The sequence below is a fragment of the Somniosus microcephalus genome, chromosome 1, assembly GCF_052327205.1.
Source record: "Somniosus microcephalus isolate GS21.2 chromosome 1, FLI_Smic_1.0, whole genome shotgun sequence".
NCBI classification, from domain to species: Eukaryota; Metazoa; Chordata; class Chondrichthyes; order Squaliformes; family Somniosidae; genus Somniosus; species Somniosus microcephalus.
In genome coordinates this window covers 132,525,739-132,535,078 of record NC_140987.1, presented here as the reverse complement: position 1 = coordinate 132,535,078, position 9,340 = coordinate 132,525,739, and positions in this window count along the sequence as shown.

The following is a 9,340-nucleotide window of genomic DNA, read 5'->3' as shown; positions in this document are numbered from 1 at the left end:
CCTTCCCTCTCTCTCTCTCTCTCTCTCCTTCCCTCTCTCTCTCTCCTTCCCTCTCTCTCTCTCTCCTTCCCTCTCTCTCGCTCTCTCTCCTTCCCTCTCTCTCTCTGTCTCTCTCTCCTTCCCCTCTCTCTCTCTGTCTTTCTCTCCTTCCCTCTCTCTGTCTCTCTCTCTCCTTCCCTCTCTCTCTCTCTCCTTCCCTCTGTCTCTCTCTCTCTCTCTCCTTCCCTCTCTCTCTCTCTCCTCCCCCCTCTCTCTCTCTCCTTCCCTCTCAATTCAATTCAATTCAATTCAAATCGCTTTATTGGCATGATAAGGTACATCTTATGTTGCCAAAGCATCGAAAAACATTTATGGTTGAACACATAAACGCAGATCTATCCATACAGTGTATAAACAGATATATCCCTGAGTGTATAAATATACATTCGTATAATTTGTATATGCTCTTTTCTTAGGTTTAATGGTTGTCCCTCTGTTTATGGCAAGCTGTAACATAGTGTACCGCTAAGGTTACACAATTTCTCTCTTCCCCTAGTAGGTATGGGAGTTTTTGGTCGTCATTCAAATCTCTGAATTCAGGGCATATTTTTGTGAATTTTGGGTAGAAATTCTCCCTGATGCTCTGATATTTTCCACAAGCTGTGAGGAAGTGCATCTCTGTCTCCACCACTCCCTGTCTGCAGTGAGAGCATATCCTGTCCTCTCTTGGCAGCCGGGCCTGTCTGTGTCTGCCTTTTTCGATGGCCAGGCTATGTTCACTAAGTCTGTACCTTGTCACGGTTTTTCTCAGTTTGCTATCCTTTACCATGGTCAGGTATTCAGCCATGTTGTATTGTCTGTTTAGGGCCAAGTAGCAAATGAGTTTGTTTTGGGTTTTTGTTGTTTCTGCCCAATATGACAGATATTTTTCCTTTTGCTTAGTGACAATTGTGTTGGGTCGAATTCTCTGTGCTACGATGTCACTGCCCTGGGGCTGGTTATTGTTAGTAGTGTTAGTAGTTACTTCACTGAGTCCCAGGACTAGTTGACTGAGGGTATTCTTCTTTATGGTCCTCTCTTGGCATTTCAGGGCTTCGTAATGACAGCAGTGGGGGTTGCTCATTTTTTGGTGTTTCCAAAATTTGGTGGCTCTTTTTTGGATAGTAATTATTAATGGATATTGGCCTAGTTCTGCCCTGTATGCATTGTTTACGGTTTTCCTTCGAGTCCGGAGGATACTTTTACAGAATTCTGCATGTAGGATCTCAATTGGGTGTTTGTCCCATTTTGCAAATTCTTGTTGTGTTAGCGGTCCCCACACCTCACTGCCATAGAGTGCAATTGGTTCAATTACTGATTTAAAAATTTTGAGCCAAATGCTAATCGGGATTTCTATTTGGATTGATTTTTTAATCTCTCTCTCTCCTTCCCTCTCTCTCTCCTTCCCTCTCCTTCCCTCTCTCTCTCTCTTTCCCTCTCTCTCTCCTTCCCTCTCTCTCTCTCTCTCTCTCCTTCCCTCTCTCTGTCTCCTTCCCTCTTTCTCTCTTACTCCTTCCCTCTCTCTCCCTCTCTCCTTCCCTCTCTCTCTCTCTCTCTCCTTCCCTCTCTCCCTCTCTCTCTCTCCTTCCCTCTCTCTCTCCTCTTCCCTCTCTCTCTCTCCTCTTCCCTCTCTCTCTCTCTCTTTCCCCTCTCTCTCTCTCTCTCCTTCCCACACAGACAGACAAACTCATTTATATGCCCTCAAAAAACCCTTGGCACCGCCGTGCACTCCAGCTAGTAAAAGATGTAATAGCAGAGCACTTGGAAACAGTGACAGGATCGGACAAAGTCAACATGGATTTACAAAAGGTAAATTGTGCTTGACTAATCTACTGGAATTTTTTGAGGATGTAACTGGTAAAATAGATAAGGGAGAACCAGTGGATGTGGTGTATTTGGACTTTCAGAAGGCTTTCGATAAGGTCTCGCATAAGAGATTAGCGTGTAAAGTTAAGGCACATGGGATTGGGGGCAAGGTATTGACTTGGATAGAGAACTGGTTGGCAGACAGAAAGCAAAGAGTTGGAATAAACGGGTCTTTTTCCGAGTGGCAGGCAGTGACTAGTGGGGTACCGCACAGGGATCGGTCCTTGGACCCCAGCTATTCACAATATATATTAATGATCTAGACAAGGGAACTAGATGTAATATCTCCAGGTTTGCAGATGACACAAAGCTGGTTAGGTGTGTGTGCTGTGAGGAGGATGCCGAGAAACTCCAGGATGATTTGGACAGGTTGGGTGATTGGGCAGAAGCATGGCAGATGCAATATAACGTGGATAAATACGAGGTTATCCACTTTGGTGGCAAAAACAGGAAGGCAGATTATTATCTGAATGGCAATAGATTGGGAGAAGGGGAAGTGCAACGAGACCTGGGTGTCCTTGTACACCAGTCGCCGAAGGTAAGCATGCAGGTGCAGCAGGCAGTTAAGAAGGCAAATGGTATGTTGGCCTTCGTAGCGAGAGGGTTTGAGTACAGGAACAAGGATGTCTTGCTGCAGTTGTACAGGGCCTTGGTGTGACCACACCTGGAGTATTGTGTGCAGTTTTGGTCGCCTTACCTGAGGAAGGATGTTCCTGCCATGGAGGGAGTTCAGTGAAGATTCACCAGGCTGATACCTGGGATGGCAGGAATGACGTATGAGGAGAGATTGGGTTGATTGGGCTATACTCGCTGGAGTTTAGAAGAATGAGAGGGGATCTCATTGAAACTTATAAAGTTCTGACAGGACTAGATAAACTGGATGTAGGAAGGATGTTCCCGATGGCCGGGGTGTCCAGAACCAGGGGTCACAGTCTACGGATAAGGGGTAAGCCATTTAGGACAGAGATGAGGAGGAATTCTTCACCCAGAGAGTGTTAAAACCTGTGGAATTCTCTACCACAGAAGGCAGTAGAGGCCAATTCATTAAATATATTCAAGAAGGAGTTAGATATATTTCTTAAGGCTAAAGGGATCAATGGATATGGAGAGAAGGCAGGGACAGGGTAATGAATTTGGATGATCAAGCCTGATCGCATTGAATGGCGGAGCAGGCTCGAGGGGCCGAATGGCCTACTCCTGCTCCTATCTTCTATGTTTCTCTGTTTATGTTTCCTTCTCATCCTCCTCCTCCTCCTCCGCTGGCCACAGACTCTGTTACTGCCCTTCCAATAATTTCAAAGATGAATTCCTTGAGGTCGGTCAGGGTCTGAATCCTGGCTTGGTCGCCTCCTGTCTGTTGTTGCTCTCTGGTTGTGAGCCACCTTGGCCTGCAAGAGAAAGAAAAGTGTGTCAGTGTGTGTGGTGCAATTGGTTTGTGTGCTGTGTCTGCCATGGTTGAATAGCTGTATGTGAGTGCAAGGTATGAGATGTGGGTGTGAGTGTTGCAGCAGTTGTATGTGTGTGAGGGTGACGTGAAGCCATGATTGTGAGGTATGAGTGGTGATAGCTAGAGATTGTTGGTAGGTGATTGATGGGGGTGTGGTGCATTGAGCAGTCTGTGAGGGTAGTGGTGCAGATGGTGGGATTTTGGCATTTGAAGATGAAGTCACTGACCTTGACCCATGTGTGAGGTCATTAAACTTCTTCCTGCACTGAGTACAAGTCCTCGGGGCTACACTGCTGGCAATTACCACAGTGGTTATCTGCTCCCACTGCACTCTCGTCTGTTGCCTGGTGGGCCTTCTGGCCCCCTGTGGGAAGAGGACCTCTCTCCTGGAGTTGACCTCCTGGATCAACGCCTCCAGTGCTGCACCGGAGAATCTCGGAGTCCTTTCTCTGGCCTGTTGAGCCATTATTCAATCTTGTTTTTCTGATAGCAGCCATCACAATCCTTCCACCACTGTTGCAGGTGGAAGGCACCTCCCCTTTAAGTTATACAGCCTAGCTTTAACTGGAGCTAGCCTCGCACGAACTTGGGGCCCCCTGCTGAATGTTCAGCTACTCAGCAGTGTGTTCAGCACTGCGATCCCCAAGTCCGTTTTCGGGGACTACTGAATTTCTAGGCCATTATATTTTCTTATTCTTCTTTGCACTATGTATTCTTTCATTTAAAGTCTCTGAATCATATACTTATATGGTCATAGTAGTAAAATCACTAGGTTTGATAAAGCTATTGTACATGTGAAAATATCTGAAGTAGCTTTGCTCAAAAATAGTTACAGAATCATATTATTTGTAAGGTCAAGTAAGCTGCAGAATTGGGTAGACATCTGCAATCTGTTTTATCAACCAAGGCAAAGTCCAGTAGGATTTGCAGCATGTGCAGCTTGCAGGAGGGGTGAAAGTAGCTTTTCCTGGTATTGGAGGATGCTATTACATTGTATAGGAATCAGACAGGGTAACTTCCAAGAAGGAGTTTTGAATTTGGGGAGATATGCAATAGTTTAATACAGTGGAGCATTGGGAGATGGAACGAGCAAAGGGCAGTTTTACAAGGAAATTCTGAAACAAAAGACAGATATAGTTGTGTGTATGTGCGGATTGTGCTAGGGCACTCTAAGGTTTATCGTTTCCTTAATTTGATAATGTTAACAAAAATAGTCGGCACAATTATAAAAATGATTTCCCTGCTTTACACTAATTCCATTGCATTACCGAGGAAAATACACTCATTGGTTATCTAATCCATTAAACAAAACAAATATACAACAGATTTATACACTATTAATGTCTTACTCGGGGTCATAATCTCAAGCAAAGCCTTCCTTGAAAGATACTTAAAGTAGCACAAGTTGATGAATTCCTAATTTAATTTTTTCAAATGTGCTACTCTGGACAGTTACCAAATGGAGGCCATGCATTTCCCCACAGGAAGGAGGTGGACTATCGGATTGATAAACTGTTGTTTTAATATGATAGGCCATATAGTGAGAGAACAATGCTAAAGTGCAGTTCAGGAAATATCCTGTTTCTGGGCAGGCCCAGAAAATTATAAGGGTAAAAATGCCACTCCTGCGCAAACATGAGTTGGGCACTAGGTAGAAAAGTGGGGTTAACTCTCATGCTAAAAGTGCAGCACAAGCACTGCCCAAGGTTTTTTTGCCTGGATAGAGTTGGAGGAGCAGAAGGTTCATGAGAGTTTCATTAGAGGCTTTCATTTTTGCATTTGTGGCTGGGGCTTCCCAGCCTCGTAGATTTTACTGATTGTCATCAAACATCATTGCTGTGGATCTATATAAACTGGCACACAGCATCCCACAGAGGGTGCACAGCCAGCAGAAGGCACTTCTTGTCCTTCTCAAAGCTGTGCTGGGCAATTAACTTGTATCGTTTTTCTGACTTCATTTTTGGCCATTTTACTTGGGTTGCGTTACTCCAGTCGCACTTTTTTTTGTGTTGGACTTTAAGTTATCCTTTTATTTTGTTTCTTCAGCTCTTTTTACCACCTACCAATCAGTCTTACTGAGGTTGTTGTCTGCTCCCTCTGCAAAACATGGGTATTCCTTTGGAAATATCGCTTGCCCTCTGGCAGCTTAAGGGTGAGGAGGAGTTCGAGGGCCATGAGGAAAGGCAGATGCATCTGCTTCATAGATGGTCTCAGCGGACCTGCTCTTACCCAATAAGGTGCGCATATAGACCACACCACAGTTACCTTGACATGTCTGATGAGCTGTGTCTTCACCAATTCACTCCACCTGGGAGGCCTTTACGGAACTTTGCCATCTCCTGCAGGCAGACCTCCTCTACAACTGGCACAGCTCTGCCTGTGGCAGTGAAAGCCACAACTGCCTTGAATTTCTATGCCACTCAGGCTGCCACAGATGCCACCTGTCAGACCAGCTAGTGTGCTGTGCACCGCTGCATACAGCAGATCAATTATACATTATTTGCTGGAGTCAATTTTGCTAAGGACAATGACCATTGGCGGGAGAGAGCTCTTCATTTTTGTCAGAGTGGTTGGCTTCTCAAAGGTACAGGGCATCTCCAATGGTATCCATGTGGCCACGCGAGCTCTTTGAACCAATGCAATAACATTTATGAACGGGAAAAGATTCTATTTTATCAACATGCAGATTATATTTGACCATCAGAACTCCATAATGCAGACAGATGTCAAGTACACTGAAAACTGGCATGAATCATTTATTCTATGCCGATCCTGCCAATCCCTTGCTGAAGTTATAGCAGGTGAATGAAACAAATCCCATGGAAATCATTTTCAATGTCTAGTTAATTAAAAAGCTAATGAAATGATAGAACATATAGCCAGAATAGTAAAATACAATACTGCAAGTAGAATATAAGTGTGAATTCTTCTTTTCCTCAGGGAGTTTTACTCCAGGCCTCCTACATCCAACATTGTCACAACAACTGGACTGCTGAAAAAATAAACCTAGTCACTTGGGAGAAGACATCTACAAAAGACATGTATGTCAGGGGCCACTGGGATGTAAATTAAATTAATCCTGTTGGAGGGGGTAAGCTACAGAAGAAACTAGCCTGGATAGAAATCTCTGTGAAGAAATGCAAGCTAATATGAGGGGATTGCTCCAGACCACCAGGTCAACTCAAGAAAGAGGACAGTTTGCCCTTTGAAGAGATAAGAAGCATGTGTGTGAACTGGAACATTATTTTAACAGAAGACTTCCATCAACCTAATATATATTGGAAAGTGATTTAGAGTCAGAGTTGGTAAATACTTTATGACTCAATGCATAAGGAATATCACAAGAGGCTGTGCTCATTTTAACTTGGTATTCATAAATGACACAATGTACAGGAAATGGAAGATGTAATGCCTCGGGGGACAGTGAGTGACCATGGAATAATCACATTTAACATGATCTGGAGTCCAGTTATATCAAAGACCAGCAGCCAAGAATATAAATTTAACAAGGCTAAATTCAAAAAGATGAGGGAAGAATTAAAACAAATATTTAAAAAATTGAATACCTTTAAAAGAATAATGCTGGACAACACAACAAGTACATGCCCAAGATCAGCAAGCTCAGACTAAGCAAGTGTACCCAAATGGATTAAAAAATAAATTAAAAGTGAAATACTCAACAGGTCAGGCAGCATCTGTGGAGAGAGAAACAGAGTTAACGTTTCAGGCTGATGACCTTTCATCAGAACTGTTAAAGTTGAAATAAAGAAGAAAATTTACTTCTACAGATCCTACAGAGAGCAAAAAGAAAGTGCTCACTGGGGTGAATATACGATCACACAGAAACAAGTTAAAAGAGCGATTTGAGTTCAGTTTGTTCTTTCCTTTTAGTAAAATATATTGGCCTAGAAATTAGCTATAGCCCCGCCAGCTCGCTGGCGGCCAGAATTTACCGCTGGGCGCGGAGCCACTCGCGCCCAGCCGATATTCAGTTTCAGCGCCCAAAGTCGAGGACGGCCGCTGTTCAAGGGTGTGGCCGCCCCCGCTTGGGGCGCTGAAACTGAATATCGGCGTGCTAGTGGCCGCAGCGCCACCCGCAGCGGAGTGGCAGGCTGCGGTACTGCAGGCCTTCCTCCCTCTCTTAAGGGGGAGGTGCCTGCAGCAGCCGGAGCCCCGATCGCGAGTGCCGGCAAAAGAGCCTGGCACAACGGAGAAGTGCCGGGCTCCCGGAAACCAGCCGGCAATGCCGCGGGGGGGGTGGGTGGAGGAGGCCGGGGAAGGAGGTGCGGGCAGGCGGCCGCCGAAAAAGCGGCCGGCCGCACCTCCACCTTAAAGCGCCCCACTAAGGCTGCTGTACGGACCCGGTCTCCGAATGTTATTAGCGGCCGCCACGGAAGAGGCGGCCGCTACTGAAGATGGGGGTCGGGCCGGTGTCGGGGCGGTACCGGGGCGCTGCGCACACCGATGACGTCATCGGTGGCGGTGCAGCGCTAACGGCTACCGCCGCAATTAGCGTGTCAATGAAGTTCGCCCGAAGTTTGCAGACTGGCGCAGAAGCCCTCTTTGGGCGGTAACTGGGCGCAAAGCCCACTGAATTTCTAGGCCATTGTTCCTGCACTCTGTTGAACACCGTTTTAAGGGAGAAAAATTGAGTCATGCCCCTTTTGAGGCACTAACTTCGCCATAGCGCCCCGAAACAATTAGCGCCCCTGCAGCCGAAATGCATCAGTAGTGCCCCAAGAGGGAAGCGGGGCGCTACTGGAAATGCCCCGCCTCCCTCTTGGGGCGCTGCGGCACGTCACGCTGTGATACTGCAGGCCTTCCTCCCCTTCTTAAAGGGGAGGGGTCCTACGCAGCGCAACCCGGGGCCCAGCTGGGCCACCAGGGATCGGAGTGCTGGCAAAAGAGCCTGGCACTCAAGAGAAGTGCCGGGCTCACGGAGTGCAGCTGGCACTCCGCGGGGGAGCTGGTCAGGAGGCCGGGGACAGCAACGGGGGCAGGTGCTGGCAGGCGGCCAGCAAAAAAAATGGCCACCCAGCATATCGCCTTTAATTAGCGCCGCCCTGACTGCAGGTAGGCCCCCCTGACCCCGTTGGACATAGTGTCCGGCGGGATGTCAGGGGGCGCTACCAAAGATTGCGGCCGTGGCGCAGCGTCGCGGGGTGCTAACGGTTACCGCCGGCGCGAACCTCCTGCTGAATTTTGCGGGAGGTGTTGGTGGTGCCGCGCCCGGGCGCTAGTTGCTTTGCACCCCGTTAACGTCCTCTAGGGCACTAATGGAAGGTGCAAAGCAACTGAATTTTTAGGCCTAAATGTTTCCCATTGCTATTCTACATTGTTGTTTGCCAATATTGTTGTCCATTTTATTTTCCCAAGTTCTATTCTCAGCCTGTCAAAATCAGATTTTCTCCAATCTATTACCCTGGTCTTCATCATACTATGTCCTTCTCAATTATTATCTTAATGTGTATTATATTATGGTCACTATTGCCTAGCTGTTCCCCTACTTTTACTTCTCTTATCTGCTTTGGTTCATTCCCCATTACTAGATCTAGTAGCGAATCCTCCCTTGTTGGGCTTCTTACATATTGGGTTAGAAAGGAGTCCTGTACACATTGTAGGAACTTCATTCCCTTATCTCCTTTACCTACCTCTTCTGGCCAATTAATTTTGGGGTAGTTGAAATCCCCCATGATTACTTTTTACTTATTTCCCTAATTTGTTTGCATATTTCTTCCTCCACCTCCCTTCCACTATTAGGTGGTCTGCAGACTACCCCTATTAATGTGGTTGACCCTTTATTATTGTTTATCTCTGTCCACATGGATTCTATTTCTATCTTACTGATAGCTACGTCAATCTTTTGTACTGCCATTATGTTATCTCTAATAAGTACAGCTGCTCCACCTCCCTATTTATCTCAGCATGTTGAGAAAGACTAGCAAGGAGATTTGCAAAGCATTCACAATCATTATGTGGGTGTCAATGGACACTTTTGAAAGTCAAAAG